Genomic DNA, 16,845 nt, shown 5'->3' on the forward strand with positions numbered 1-16,845 from the left:
TTTGTAAACTGAGTAACCTCCCTCACTCGGTTCAAAGTGAAATACATTAACTTCAGAGTGAAACCCAAAACTAACTTCACTTATTCCTTTATTTATGAGTAAGATAATGGATCATCGAAGAGTTTGAGGGTCCAAAAACCTGGCATCATCTTGGCGGGGTCTTACAAGGAGGGTGACTGTGGCTGCCGTGGTTTGAGTCTCTACACTTTGCGGTCTCTGTGTAGCAATCCGAACCTAGCTGAGCCAACTGAATGCTAATACCTCGATTTCTCTCAACATTACCCACTGACCAGGCTGACTAACGCAATACAGTATATCACCAGTTTCCTTATTAAACTTAACTGAGCCATATGAATGTTAATACCCCGTCCATCACGTCACTTATAAATCAAAACGAAGCTAAGTCAACTGAAATGCTATAACCTCGCTTTCTCTCAAAATCACTCACTGAAAAGGGGTCCTAACTTAAAATATCATCAATTTCCTTTTAATTATCAACGTAATTGAACCATATGAACGTAAATACCTCTGTTTCCCTCTACATTACCCAATAACCACGCTTTCTAACTCAAAAAAGCTTTCTTCAGCGGGTCATGCACGTTTATATGCAGGCATGTATGTTCCTTCACCCATGACTTGTTCTGTAAGCGTGCATGTGCAGTTGCGTGAACAGGATAGGAATTAAGTCACTGCACATGTCTGTATCTAGTAAATTACATGAGCTTAATGAAACTACCTGCATTTAGTTAATTATAATATCGACGTTAAGTAGTTACTGCCAGATACTTAACAGAAGAGTTCTACCCGTTACAAAAATAACATCTCAGCCTCTCTATGAACTCATTACGACTCCCAGCGTTTCTAGCCAGCCTTCCTCATCCCTCCACCTTATCCTCGGACCTCCTCTCCTCCCCCTCACCCACCAACCTTGTACACTACTGCAAGACGGAGGCCTCTCTCATCTTTCTCTGTTCTAACCTATTATTTTTTCCTTATTTCATTCCAACCAAGCATAAGTTTACATTTCATCTTCCTGTCGTTCTCTGTTTTGCGCTTGTTCTCAGTCCAGCTCTGTGTGTGTGTGTGTGTGTGTGTGTGTGTGTGTGTGTGTGTGTGTGTGTGTGTGTGTGTGTGTGTGTGTGTGTGTGTGTGTGTGTGTGCTCTCTTCCAAACCATGCCATGAATATTCCTCTCTCTTCCAAACAATGCCACGAATTTTTCCCCTCTCTTCATGGCAGGGAAAACACATCTACTAGAGTACGAAGCCCTCAAGCCCTACTCTCTAAATTATAATAAGGCAAGAGCTGTTTTCCGCCATAAGCGATGGCAAGATGGATGGACTCACTACTGTTATTAATTAGCATATGGAGGTAAGGCGGGGGTTTCTCCTTAGTCCCCACCTCTTACCTCCTCCTCCTGCCCCTTCTCCTTCTCCTACCTCCCCCTTCTTCTCCTCCTCCTTTCCTTTTCCTCGCATATCTGCCTATCCCTTCCTTTCCTCTCTTCCCTCTTTACAAATTACTATTCTCTCCTTTCTTTTCGTCCTTTCCATCTCCTCTCCCTTTTCAACAACGTCAATTATTTTTTTTTACACAGAATGACACTCCAACTACAAATGGCCTAACTCGATAAAACCAAAACCAAAAAGAAATTGGAATATACACAAAGGACAAATATATGTTTTTGAATTCTTCCACTAAAATAACTAAAAAAAAAAAAAAAACAGAATCGACAGTGCTTAAAATACAGACACACATAAATTACAGACACACCTAAAATACAGACACACCTAAAATACAGACACACCTAAAATTCACTTAAAGAATTCGACATCATGGGTATCAATTAAGGTCATGTTTTTAGGGGCTGACACGTACGAAATGATATGAAAAAATGGCAGTAATTATAGCTAAGTTTTGTTATTATTTTTCTTCAGTGATGTTCAGTTATAAATCAAAATATTTCCCTTGTCGCCAATAAATTTTCCATGTTCCTATTTCCAACCATCGTGGAGCTCTCTCTCTCTCTCTCTCTCTCTCTCTCTCTTTCTGGGTCGTATTCTGTGTGGCTTTGGGCATTTCCTAACACCTGTTCCTTAGCGATTTATTTTAGACCTCAGTATCCTCTTTCATGTTACTGATGCCAACACTATCGATATTGAAACGATATACAAATCATACAAGCGAATGAAGGTGTAATATGCAAAATAAATCGCTCAGGAGGAAGTCTTTCGACGCCTCCTCTCTCACCTAGAATACGACTCTTTCACACCCTCTCTCGCTCCTACTCCCATATTCCACCCACCTGTCCTCCACCCCCCACCCCCACCTCCCTCCACCCATGCTAACGAGTCACCTGCTATACTGGAACAATTAAGGTCATTAACAAGCCAACTACTCCCACTAACGACTCATTAACCACGGCACCACCAAACTCTTCCTTTACATCTGGCTCTAATTACTCTACGAAGGAAATGCTATCTCCAATGTGGCCCAGATTTGTGAGTTAATTCTAATGTGTTCCAGATTTTCACTCATTAGGCCTGATTTTTCTCACCTAATTACTCCACAAACATAATCTCGTGTGTGTGTGTGTGTGTGTGTGTGTGTGTGTGTGTGTGTGTGTGTGTGTGTGTGTGTGTGTGTGTGTGTGTCAGAGAGTGGGTGGGTGGGTGGAAGAGTGAGTTTGTGTGGAGGGGGCCTGTGTGTGTGTGTGTGTGTGTGTGTGTGTGTGTGTGTGTGTGTGTGTGTGTGTGTGTGTGTGTGTGTGTGTGTGTGTGTGTGTGTGTGTGTGTGTGTGTCTGCAGGCGCGCGCGGCTGTGTGCGCGTGTCTGTGAGTCTGTGTACGCGTATCTGTGTTCGCGCCTGTGTGCGGCTGTGTGCGCGCGTTTCTGCGTACGTGCGAGTGTGGTGTCTGTGTGTGCGCCTATGAACTGTGTGTGTAGTTACCTGTCTGCGTGTGTGTATTAGCGTGATTGTGCGTCGTATATATTTCACTTAACTGCAAGAACATTATAATATGAAAATTCTTCCTTTGCTTACCAATTTACTTCAAATTTCTTCACATTCCTCACCACCAACCTAGCTACAAACACAACATATCTTCTCGTGTAATTTATTCCCTCCCTCGCCGACGTAACTGCTGTACATTCCATCGCTTACCTCCCTTCCTCCCTACCTACCTACCTACCTAACTGCAAGAGCCTCAAAATATTGGAATTCTTTGGTTCACCTTTACCTACTTACAAATACCGTAGTTTTAATTCATTTACCTACCTACGTAAGTATTTAAAAGAACGCCATTAAATCTGGTAAATTCCTCCCTTCCCTTACGTACCCAGTCACCTCCCCACCAACAAGACCAAACCGGTAAAACTTGTGTAATTCTTCCCATACTTGCCTTATAATCACTGCCACGTCGTCTGGGCCCCACGGGGAGTAACACAGCTCTTGACTGGGCCCCTGATATTCTGTTCAGGTCTTCAAACGCACAAAGACACAGAAAAAAAATCACGGACACCCAACCAAACGCACTGCCCAGGAGAAGAGATGCGGTCGCTCTGCCCAGAAACAGACGCTCATAAGCCGGCGAGAGGCTAGTGATGAGATGCCAGGAATTCTTTACCTGGTTTTAAAAATAGGCGTAAAAAACAATGGTACCGAAGCCTTCCCTGCCTCTGTACTCAAATAATTTCATCCCCATTACAACCCGACTTTATTTTGTATGGAGAAAACGAGGACTAGTCAGTAAAAATTGAGTTTGATATTCATTGACTGCATCTGGGTGGATACCTTACGGCTCCTCACCTTCACCCCCAAGCAGGTAAGTTGCCAGATGTATTAAAGGTCACCAACTAAATACAGCCCCTCATTATGACACCTGGCATTAATTAGGGGTTATAATTACATCATTAGGTTCATTAGTCCGTCAGATAATAAAGGTAGGAAGTAAGAAAATAGGCAGCACATTAGTAAGGAACGTTTAAACAGGCTATCTCCTTGTGGGCATCAGATATCACGCACCTCTATCACCACCACACCAGACCCTCCTCACCTCCCCCTCTCCCCCTCACCTCCTCCGTCCACCCCCCTCCCCCTGCCCCCCTCCACCCACCCCCAGCTACAGCCACGCAGCAACCCGTCTTATGAACCAAGGGATTTTTATGCTTGGTGCGTTAAGGTGCCGTGTGGTTTGTAATGAGTAAATAGCCAACTAAGGAGCCTTATGAAGTGTCTGAATGCTTTTGTTATTTATTACTAGCTTCAGACAAGTTTTCGTGTCTATATTTTCAGTGCTACGCCTCTCTGCCCTCCACCTACCTCACCATCTCCACTGTGCATCCCCCCCTCCATTCCCTCCTCCATCTCTTCACCCATGTCCATCTCTCCCCCCTCTCTCTCTCAGGAAGAAAAGATGATGTACAGCCTCACGTGAATAGGCCTCAGGAAAAAAACAAAAACAAAAAACTAGAAATTCCTCAGAGAATGCATACCACCTCCAACAGCAGTACAATTTATTTCTTACTGAAGTAATTCCTCTTTCCTACCAGACAAATACTTTTACGGTCTCACATAATTATTTAATTCTGCAGTCTCAGTTTACCCTGTTACAAACTCAGAGAGCGCATACCTCCTGCAACGCCAATAAAACTAAATACTTCCTGCATCCGGATCCTCATCAAAAACTAATCACCTCTTCTTTCCCCCACTGCCCAACTACCCACCAAATTTTCTTGAAAACCGAGAACAACTTTTTGAGATATCGTGTACTCAGACAGACAGACAGACAGACAGAAAGATAGATAGATAGACAGACATACAGACAGGGGTTAATAATGTACATAACCTTCTCTCACTTCGTTAATAAAGGTAAAAGCTTTGATTTTTTTCTTATCAATTAAATGAAGGTTTTTAAAGTAGAGAGTCAATTACGTTAGCTTTGTCTTAGCCCTCCACTGAGACAATGACCAACTACTGCACGGATATCTGAGACAAGGGGAAAAAGATGAATGCAACGACCACCCCCTCCCTCACCAACCAATTACACGGGAGCCGAGATTGCAGCCCTCTCCGAATCATCCCGAGACGCTACTTTGCATCATGGCGTGGGAATATAGCGTTGCTTTTATTGCATGTGTTGCAGGGGACGATCCTTGTGCAACTTGAAGAGATTTAGACCTGTAGTTTTTCATCCGCTTGGGTGGCTGTGCTGCACCGACTCTCTTTTTTTTTTATGGCTTTGAAGACTCTCTCTCTCTCTCTCTCTCTCTCTCTCTCTCTCTCCATCCACAACACTCCTTCCCTCCAATTCTTTTCCCTCCTCTTCTCCTCCGATTTTTTCCCGTCTCTCTTCGTTTTTTTTTTTCTCCCTCCCTCCCTCCCTTCCTATAAAATACCCCCTCCATCTTCCCTCCACCATTATGTCTCTCGACCCTTCCTGTCCCATCCATTAGATTACATCCTCGTCTATCCTCCTTCCCACGCCACGTTCGCATCCTTCGCCTCTCCTCCCTCCTCCCTTTCCTGCTTCGCCCCCTCTCTTTCCTCCCTCCCCCCCGTTCCGTCCTTTCCTCCTCCTCACCCCCACTTTCCTCCTTTCCTCCCTCCCTTCCTTTCCTTTCTCTTCACCTCTCTGATTCCTCGGTGTTATCCTCCCCACGCCTTCCTCTCTTTATCATATTCTTCCCGTTCCTTCCTCTCCCCTTCTTTCTCACATCCCCTTCCCCCTATTCCTCTCCTCTTCCCTCTTTTCCTCCCTCATCCCCCTCCCTTCACCCCTCCCTTCTTCCCTCCTTTCCTCCCTCACCCTTTCCCTCCGTCTCTCCCTTCCTCCCACTCTCCTTCCTCGGTGTTCCTCCGCCTTCCCACCCACTTTCTCACTCTCCCACCCATATCACACCCACTCCTTCTACTCTCCTTTGACACATATCACCTCCTTCCACCAACTTCTTTCTTTTCACATTACAAAACCCCATACCAATATTCATGTTATTTTTATTTTTCCTACAGCTCTCTCCACCGCTGCAGAGATTAAACATTTGTTGATAATGCCACCTGCCTTGACTCTGGTGTGCCAAGTTAAAAGTTTCATCTCTATATATTAAACTCTATAAATTATATCTTGAAATCTTAAACATGAAGCCTCGAGTTATACCTTATTCATCTTAACTTGGCCCAGATTTTCGGCCTTTAACAGCACTTCACGTAGCTCACTGGCAGCATGAGGCAATACTGTGGCTCTGAATCCTCTGCACTGCACTTCCTCGTGACTAGCAGCATATTCTAGTGTTAAGTTTTATCTTGGAAAACTATTAATATATTCTTGGGGAGTCGTGGGCGGAGGCTTCTCTCTCTCTCTCTCTCTCTCTCTCTCTCTCTCTCTCTCTCTCTCTCTCTCTCTCTCTCTCTCTCAGAAAACAAAGCTCTACTCTCTTCTCCCACAAAAAGCAAATCCAGTCTCTTCCTCCCACGCTGTCTCCTAAAGAAACCCCTCTCCCACAAAATTTCTCTCTCTCTCTCTCTCTCTCTCTCTCTCTCTCATAGTAATCATTGTTTAGGCATGTTACGGTCCCTTTATCCTCTCTCTCTCTCTCTCTCTCTCTCTCTCTCTCTCTCTCTCTCTCTCTCTCTCTCTCTCCCACACTCAGTTTTCCCAGCCCCTTTCAACAGCCAAGGGCCAGATTACAACTTTACCCTTGAGGGGTTGCCTAAAGGAATTAAGATAGGACAAAGTGAAGCAAGGACGTGGCTGCCTTGGTCTTCCCTTCGTCTTTGCACTTCTTCGTGATTGTCACCTGGATGATTCGCGCAAATGGGGCGTGAGAGATTGGCTGGGGGAATGGGTGGGAGCTGGGTGGTGGATGAAGCGACTGTGGCATTATAAGAGTTGGACTGTGGGAGTGTATAAGAGTTGAGTGTTAGAAGAGGAGGTGGGAGTGTGGGATTGTGTGAGCTGGTGTTAGAAGAGGTTGGGATGTGGGAGTGTGTGAGTTGGTGTTAGAGGAAGAGGTGGGAATGTGTGAGTTGGTGTCAGAAGAAGAGGCGGGATGTGGGATTGTATGAGAGTTGGTGTTAGAAATTGGGGTATGGACGTGGGATTGTGTGAGATGGTGTTAGAAGAAGAGGTTGAATTGTGGGACTGTGTGAGCTGGGTGTAAGATGAAGAGGTAAGATTGTGTGAGAGAGGTGAGACTATAGAGTTGTGTCAGTCTTGGGTGGCTGAAAGAAGAATATGAAGAGTGACTGGATGAAGTATGTAAGATTTGGGCACCAGGAAGAATCAAAAAGACCAAAAGTAAGAGGAAAGACTGTCTAAGGGAGTCTGCTGGCTTGGAAGAGGGATAAGAGTAGATGAGAGTTGGGTGTTTGAAAGAAGAGGGAGCCAAGGTCGAGGTGGAAGGAGTGTTTGACCGAGACTGACTGAGACTCTACCTTTAATTTAACATGGTCTCTCTCTCTCTCTCTCTCTCTCTCTCTCTTCCTTTCACTGAGCTATCGGGACGTCAAATATAATGCCCTAGGACGAAAATGTGAGCCAAGTTAAAGTGAAGAGAGTATAGTTTTTACGAGAGAGAGAGAGAGAGAGAGAGAGAGAGAGAGAGAGAGAGAGATTCTTAACCCCACCCCTCTTTACTCTGAATAAAATCGTCTGGAGAAAGAGCAAGCAGAGAGAGATAATCGTAGTGAAGGGGAAGGTCTTATGGAGTCACCCCCCCTCACAGGATCCAGCGTCAGACAGGAGAAAGACAGCCAGATCATTGAGATGGCCTGGACCACACAGTGCGGGGAGAATGCAAGTCAGGAAAAGTGAAAAAATAATAATAATAATAATAATAATAATAATAAAAAGTCGGGTCACTGGAAGGGTTAATGTGAACTCGATACAATTTATGTGATGAGAAAAATAATGTTAAAAAAAAAGGAAAGATCGTAGGAATGAGATGAGAAAATGTAGACAGGAAACAGGTGATAAGTTAGGGATAATTATGATGTTAGGAATAATAATGAAGCTAGGAATAATTATGCTTCAGAGAGATCATTATAGGGAAGATATGTGTACGAGTCTGCATGATGGGAGAAGCTAGATAAAGTGTGCATGAGGGAGAAATAGATTTTTTTCGCCATCTCCTCCCAAATTAAGGAGTCTAGTTATATGAAAGACAAACAGATATTATATAGTGGAAAAAAATACACATAAGAGATGGGAAAATATGACGGAAACTCACACGCAGAGTGACTAGAGGCAGAGGAGAAAGCAGTCAAGAGGAGACGAGCCATAGCAAGCCACTAAGAAGATTTTGAAGAAAGCTATGAGAAAAAGACACCTTGGAAGAAAGTTATGACGGGAAAAGAAAGCTACCAGAAAGAAGATTCCCCAGAAGGCGTGGTTCCGTTAAGTTATGAGGAGAAAAAGATCAATCAGAAGAAAACGATAACAAAAACAACTCCTAGAAGACAGCGATGAAGAAAAAAGATGCCTTAGAAGAAAGATATGACAGGAAAAAAAAAAAACTCACTTTCTGTTATTTTTTTGGTCATAATATTTCGCTGTCGCCATTATCCTAGTACTTCTCTCTCTCTCTCTCTCTCTCTCTCTCTCTGAACAAGCAAAAATATATGAAACAGCAAAATGGTACGCAACGAAAAAATCCCTTTCATGGCATGGTTAATACTTGTAACAATGACGGGATGGAGAGAAAGTGAGGGGAGGGGAGAGGTGAGGGAGGGGGTGAGAGATGGGGAGGGGTGAGGGAGGGGGAGAGAAGTGAGGGGGTGATCATTAAACAAGGTGTGTGTGTGTGTGGTAATTTCCAGGTAAGTGAACAATGAGCAAGACAGATTTAGTTTCCTTCGTGAGAGAGAGAGAGAGAGAGAGAGAGAGAGAGAGAGAGTATAAGTGTATGTGTACAATATATATGCACGGTTTGTATGTATCTATGTATAAACAGTGTACCGGTATGGAAAAGTGTGTGTGTGTGTGTGTGTGTGTGTGTGTGTGTGTGTGTGTGTGTGTGTGTGTGTGTGTGTGTGTGTGTGTGTGAGTAAGCTCGTGCCGTGTGGAGCAAATCATCACGTTCACCACACTAACTAAAGCAATTTCTAAACTACAGCTGATGGGCAGGTGAAATCCATAGACCTCTTGACATTTTCACCCCCCCTAAAAAAAAATCGCCGGGGAACCTCTCGCAAAATTTTGAGTAATTTTGTAAAGTCGCTTGCTTTAGAAACGTGGGATATGTGGGTAATGAACGTCTCTGTCTGTCTCTGTCTCTCTCTCTTAATTTTCATCACACACACACACACACACACACACACACACACACGCACACACACGCACGCACACACACACACACACACACACACACACACACACACACACACACACACACACACACATGACTCAGCAAGCCCCACCTGCATCTCTAACTGCAACACAATACAGAGGACGGATGAATGAGGCCAGTGTTGCAATCATAGAGCTAAGTGTTGAAGGAAAAACAATTATTGACACTCTCAGGCTCATAAAACCCACCCTCACCTGAATGAATCACCTGGGATCAATTGGCATGGCGTAAAAGAGTTGTCCTCATCATGAGAGGGGTTAAATACCGCATATATTTAGGTATACGACTTGCCACTTCATTTTGCAAGTTAAAAAAATATGGACAGTAGTTTATATATACATTTTTTCACCTGAGGGAACTGGGACACACACACACACACACACACACACACACACACACGCGCGCAATGTCAGCAGCAAAGAAAATGCATGTCACCTAAATACGTGTTTACGTAGCTACGTGACAGCATTTCTATGTCACTTCGTTACGTGGACAGAGAAATGCAATCCATGGAGAGTGGACGAGTTTTGCCGCGTCACTGAGAATATTATGTAGGCTATAGTTGTTCTGTGTGTGTGTGTGTGTGTGTGTGTGTGTGTGTGTGTGTGTGTGTGTGTGTGTGTGTGTGTGTGTGTGTGTGTGTGTGTCCAAGGCCTTAGCACCAGAAAACCTTGATGTTGAAGAGAGATGAGTAATTTACGGTGAGTCACTGGTGGATAAATGAGCACTTGAAAGGCGTTGCGAAAAGAGTTGATAATTATATGACTCAATTTGACTCATCGTGACTCAACGTGACGAAGAGGGGAGAGGGGGGAAGGGGGAAGGAAGAGGAGGGGGAGAGGGGAAGGCGGAAGGAAGGGGAGGGGAGGAGAGAAGGGAAGGCGGAAGGAAGGGGAGGGAAGGAGAGAGGGGAAGGTGGAAGGAAGAGGTGGGGAGGAGAGAGGGGAAGGGGGAAGGAAGGGGAGGACTGGGAGGGGAGGAGAAGGGAGAGACTGAGAACGAACAATAACTGGACACTGCATTTGTCAAGAACCCTTACCTTTTCAATGACAAAATAAATATATCTTTACTACATCCAAAAGCGACCTCCATTACCTCGAAAGTGATTGTGTGTGTGTGTGTGTGTGTGTGTGTGTGTGTGTGTGTGTGTGTGTGTGTGTGTGTGTGTGTGTGTGTGTGTGTGTGTGTGTGTGATACAGGAAACACTCATAATATAAACCAAACTGTTCTCTCTCCATACACACACCCACTGAACCTTTCAACAATCATAATACACCCTACAGCAAGGGGCAAAAGTTTGGCTACATTTCTCCACCGATGTGACAGTAGAATGTGTTACGTGAATTTATACGAAATACACAGCAAAAGTTTGTGAGAAAAAAAGGATACTCGTTGGATATTTGTTGTCGATGAAGGAAAGGTGAAAATACAGCAATCGGGACACACTGCTGGTAAAGAACTGTCAACAAACTTTTGCTCAATGCTGTATGCAGAGGTCAAACGAAAGGGAACGAAAAAAAATGGAAATTAATAAAAAAATTACAAGAGTCAAAGGAAGTATTTCACTCCCTTTCACTTCTCCCTCTTCCATCCTGTAATTTTTTTTTGTACATCACTTCCTCTCTCTCTCTCTCTCTCTCTCTCTCTCTCATTATTCCTGCACGTCTTATTACGGCTCTGATCACGCTTCCTCTCGATCCCTTAAATGATCTGGTTCAGTGATCTTCGATAATGACCTCCAACAAATTACTTTTTGTGGTGTGTGCTACTGGATTCCTGCTTGAGAGAGAGAGAGAGAGAGAGAGAGAGAGAGAGAGAGAGAGAGAGAGAGAGAGACGGAAACTCATCATCTATTAATTTTACACGAGCTGCAGGTGACATTATTATTTCTCATTCAGGTATGTTCCTCAATTTTCTCTCTTTTAATTAACACTGATTTTCCAATAGTTTCATATCTTCTAAGTGCAGTTTTGTTTTTATTCATTTATTTATTTATTCATTTTTTCATTTATTGTCCAAGTGTTACAGATTTTTTTTTATGAATGGAGGACACCTGAAATCTGGTGTAAAGATTTTTTAAAAGTTTAATTTGTTCCTCCTACCTCTGTTCACCTGTAAAAAAAAATACGGCATTCATTTATTTACTTATTCATTTCTCTTATTTATTTATTGTTGTATTTTATTTTGCTTATTGAAATGAATTAACAAGTTTTTCCTCCCAGTATACGCGGGTTTTTTTTTTCTTTCGTTCCTGTTTTTTATGCACTAGTTCCCTTTAATAGCATCAATTTTCAATACAGGACCGACTTTCTCGTGTTCCTCCTCCGATCTTAACTTCCTGCCTTGAGATTCATATATACACTCAGCCTACAAGCAACCCCGTGTCGATAAGAGAATTTATGTGGTGTAGAGGGACGCCTTCAGGTGGTAGTATCGATATAACCAGGCGGATCCACGGCCAGGTTATACAAACGTCCCTCAACTACTTCCCTATCCCCTGAATGGAGGATGCTGGATCGCAAAAGGACAGCAACTTCAGCCTTCAGTCCACTGGGTTCAAGTTCTAAATGGGCCTGGGGTTGCAATTACTACTGCTGCTACTACTACTACTACTACTACTACTACTATGATGTTGGTGGAGTCACTTGGTAAGCACTGTGTGTGTGTGTGTGTGTGTGTGTGTGTGTGTGTGTGTGTGTGTGTGTGTGTGTGTGTGTGTGTGTGTGTGTGTGTGTGTGTGTGTGTGTGGTGCTAAATAAGATGCTCCCACAATTAGGACAAGCCTTTCTCACACACATCCTCACCCTTCTCTCCCTCCATCACCCACACTCTCACATCCTCTTTCTCTTCCTTGCCCCTTCTCTCTCTCTCTCTCTCTCTCTCTCTCTCTCTCTCTCTCTCTCTCTCTCTTTCATCATCACACACACTCACCCTCTTTTACCTCTTCTCTCACACCCCCATCCCTTCTCTCTCCCTCTCACACTTCCTCCCTCACGCCTTACAATTCTCTTTTCCCATCCTTCATGTCCCCTTTCTCTACTTCACATCCCCCCTCACACCTTCCTCTCCCTCTCACACACTTCCTCACCCCTTCTTCCCTCCTTCACACCCTCTCTCAACCCTTCCCCTCCTTCTCACACTCCCTCACTCCTTACCCTCCCTTCCACACACCTCCTCACCCCTTCTTCCCTCCTTCACACCCTCTCTCAACCCTTCCCCTCCTTCTCACACTCCCTCACTCCTTACCCTCCCTTCCACACACTTTCTCACCACTTCCCTCTCACTCACACTCTCTTACACCCTTTCTCTTTTCACTCGCCCCCAGTGCCCATCACCCACTTCAACACTTCCTTCTATTGCTTGCTTCCTCCTCCTCTTCCTCTTCCTCTTCCTCTTCCTCCTCCTCCTCCCTTCTCTCCCTTGCGCTTTTCCCTCCTATCTCCCTTCGCCCCCGTAGTCACCTGCCAACAGCGCCCTATTACACCTATGCATGTAAGTATGTATATATGTATGTATGTATGTTTTAATATTTGTGTTCATGAGACTGTACCTCCCTGTGTGTGTGTGTGTGTGTGTGTGTGTGTGTGTGTGTGTGTGTGTGTGTGTGTGTGTGTGTGTGTGTGTGTGTGTGTGTGTGTGTGTGTGGTGAAATATGAGAAGCTTACACAGTTAAGACAATCATCTTTCACATTCACCTCACATCCTCCTCGCACATTACTCACACCCTCTCTCTCTCTCTCTCTCTCTCTCTCTCTCTCTCTATCTCTATCTATCTATCTATCTATCTGCTGGAATTTTAGAACAGATGACCCAAATGAAAATGAATTGTTGTTGTTATTAAGATACCATACATTTGCATAACCGGGCAGTGAAGAGAGAGAGAGAGAGAGAGAGAGAGAGAGAGAGAGAGAGAGAGAGAATCGTCCAGCTGTAGAAAGAAAAAAGAAAAAACTAGCCACCTGAACAAGAGTAGGCTATACCTGTACAATGCTGCTTTTACCTGATGCAATGCCCACCTTTATAATCTTCAATAGAGCTTTTGTGACTCTCTCTCTCTCTCTAGCACTCTCTCCCTCATCCTCATCCTCCTACACACTCCCTCACCCTCATCCCCCCTACACACTCCCTCACCCCATCCCCCCTACACACACTCCCTCACCTCCATCCCCCTGCCGACACCGAACGATAAAGGACCGTGGCGAAGTAAGGTGGGGTATAGGATGAGGTCTGGAGTCAAGGTCGCGGTCTGTGTCTGTCTGTGTCTACGGTCTCTCCCACGCCACACTCCGGCAGGGTCACGGTCAGGACAGGGGGACAGGGGGTATGGGGAGCAGGGGGAAGGGGGGCAGGGGGGATGACGGGGACAAGAGGAGGGGAAATAAGAGAATTAACTATACAATAACAACCGGTAACCAACTCTATTTTTTGTTTCAGGCACTGTATGTTCTTGACCAAACTTCTTCTTTTTCCACTAACCACTATAATAATAATAATAATAATAATAATAATAATAATAGTAGTAGTAGTAGCAGTAGTAGTAGTAGTAGTAGTAGTAGTAGTAGTAGTAGTTGCAGCAGTAGTAGTAGTAGTAGAAGCAATTGTAGTAGTAGTAATAGTAGAAAAAAAACATGTACCTTATTCGATTTTCCGTTTCACCCATTGTATCTTCTCGAGAGATAGAGAGAGAGAGAGAGAGAGAGAGAGAGAGAGAGAGAGAGAGAGAGAGAGAGAGAGAGAGAGAGAGACGAAAAGAAAAACTCCCTTTTTCCCACATCTTGAAACAATAAACCAGTATCGCAAAAAAGTTTCAGTAAATTTGGGCAAGAAAAAATAAAACTGATCAAGATTAACATTTACAATTGCTAACGAGTGGCAATATTTTCAGGCAAAGACGTAATCAATCACCACAAGTACGATATTCAATTCTGTGGCCAAAAGGGAAGGATTTGATTTATAACTGGCCTTCCTGGATTAGAGGAACGGTAAAATCCTTCAATCCTTCGCCTCTATTTAGGTCTACAATTGCAGGATTCTGTAGGATACGAGGAACATGGGGGAATTGTCAGAAACATTTTTTTTTTTTTTTCATGCGTCAAACTGCTCACGGGGAATTATTTTTTCTCACCCTCAAGCCAAATGAAGGCCCTTGCAAACACACACACACACACACACACACACATGCGCTGTCAGCTATTCACGGGGAATTGTTTCTCAAGTCTCAAGCCAAATGAAGGCCCTTGCAAACACACACACACACACACACACACACACACACACACACACACACACACACACACGCACGCTGTCAGCTATTCACGGGGAATTGTTTCTCAAGTCTCAAGCCAAATGAAGGCCCTTGCAAACACACACACACACACACACACACACACACACACACACACACGCACGCTGTCAGCTATTCACGGGGAATTGTTTCTCAAGTCTCAAGCCAAATGAAGGCCCTTGCAAACACACACACACACACACACACACACACACACACACACACACACACCGACGAAATACGTAACACCCTTTATTTCCAAAGCCTCTCCTACCTTGAACAAAATCACACACACACACACACACACACACACACACACACACACACACACACCGACGAAATATGTAACACCCTCCATTTCCAAAGCCTCTCCTAACTTGAACAAAATCATACGATGACAGAAGGAGAGTAAAGACCACACACACACACACACACACACACACACACACCGACTGAAAATCATACGAAGACAGCAAGAGAGTAACAACCACGTCAGCGTTGTGAAGGAGTTAACACCGTGAATGTCAACAGTTATTCACCACCAGGCACCGTAATACGTAGATCTATTTGTTGCATGACGCCGCATCTTGTGAAGGGCACCAGTGACAAAAAAACCGTCGGGCATTCACGTCCCTAGCCTGCATCTATCCCTCCTGCCCACAACACCTAGCCTTGTTTGTTGATGCGGACGCGAAACCATCTATCTGTTCATTTATCTATCTCTGTACCTTCAGCCAGACACCTTAGAAGACTGACTAAGAGGCATAGGGTGCGAGGAGGAAGAAGGGGCAATGGGAGAGAGGTAGTAGGAAGAAGGGGCAAGGGGAGAGAGAGGTAGGAGAAAGAAAGGGAAAGTGGAGAGGTGGGAAGAAGCGGCAAGAGAAGAGAGAGGATGAAGAAGGGCAAGAGAAGAGAGAGGTAGGAGAAAGGGCAAGAGAAGAGAGAGGACGAAGAAAGGGCAAGTGGAGAAAGGTAGGAGGAAGAAAGGGCAAGAATAGAGAGATAGAAGGAAGAAGGGGCAAGAAGAGAGAGGCAGGAGGAAGAAGGGGCAAGAGGAGAGAGGTAGGAGGAGGGAGGGGCAAGAAGAGAGGTAGGTATGAGGAAGAACAGATGTGAGGATGGAGAACAGGGGGGAGGAATAGAAATGACACTAAGTAATAAAGTGGAACAAAGTGGCAGAGAATATGGCAGATAACACAAAATATCCAAATAATGACAATCCTGGAAAGAGTCCCCACCGTAAATTCAGTGCCACCACGTGAAGACGTCTCTCTCCAGTACACAACAACACCATATGAGAAAGACCACCTGCGTATTGGGTATGATTAAAGTCCTCTAAAAAAATAAACAGCGATTAAACGAGTCAGCTCAATTATTTACCACAAAAAAAAAGCCATTTTAGGAGACGTGATATGCCAATTGTGATATGCTTGCAGTAATCTTAAAATGATCTTATTATGTTTCTGGATCCTACCTACCAGATTTTAGAGGGAAGTAGTAGGGATGATGGTGGTGGTGGATTGTGGTGATGACGATGATGGTGGTGATAATGATGATGATACGAAGATGGTAGTGGTGATAGTGATGCTGGTGGTGGTAGTGATGATGATGATGGTGGTGGTAGTGGTGATGATGGTGTTGGTGGTAGTGGTGATGATGGTGTTGGTGGTAGTGGTGATGATGGTGTTGGTGGTAGTGGTGATGATGGTGGTGGTGGTAGTGGTGATGATGGTGGTGGTGGTAGTGGTGATGATGGCGGTGGCGTTGGTACTGATGATGATGATTTGTGACGTATAACAAGCTCTAAATAACATACAACACATGCGAATGAGTTAACCATAATAATAAAGCAATATTATCATCACTAACACCATCATCAACGTTAAGTAAAACACACACACACACACACACGTAAGAACCACAAACAGGAGATGGAGGCAAGAAATCACATCATCTCTCACGTGTTCTGATGTTTTTAAAGATATAAATGCATTACAAATTACAACTTTTGTACTGCACATGTTACTTGGACTGAAATCCCTCACATGTACAAATATTGGCTGTTACGAAGAAATAGTAGGATATTTTCACTGTAAATAAATGATAACTAATCTGTCTAAATAACTTATATGCATTACATATTTGTACAAAAATTACCACTGTTGATGATCTAGTAGGGTACATTCGCTACAAATTAACAAAGGCTCACCTATTTAGC

At 44.1% G+C, this 16,845-nt stretch overlaps 1 protein-coding gene across 1 annotated transcript in view; it reads right to left on the reverse strand.

The window, feature by feature from the left end:
* Positions 1-16,845, reverse strand: part of sprt (PDZ domain-containing protein sprite) — a 136,857-nt gene that overhangs the window by 119,516 nt on the left and 496 nt on the right. The gene's annotated exons all lie outside the window — the stretch shown is intronic.

The sequence above is a fragment of the Coenobita brevimanus genome, chromosome 108, assembly GCF_032717465.1.
Source record: "Coenobita brevimanus isolate Jiangsu-jjx chromosome 108, ASM3271746v2, whole genome shotgun sequence".
Taxonomy (NCBI): domain Eukaryota; kingdom Metazoa; phylum Arthropoda; class Malacostraca; order Decapoda; family Coenobitidae; genus Coenobita; species Coenobita brevimanus.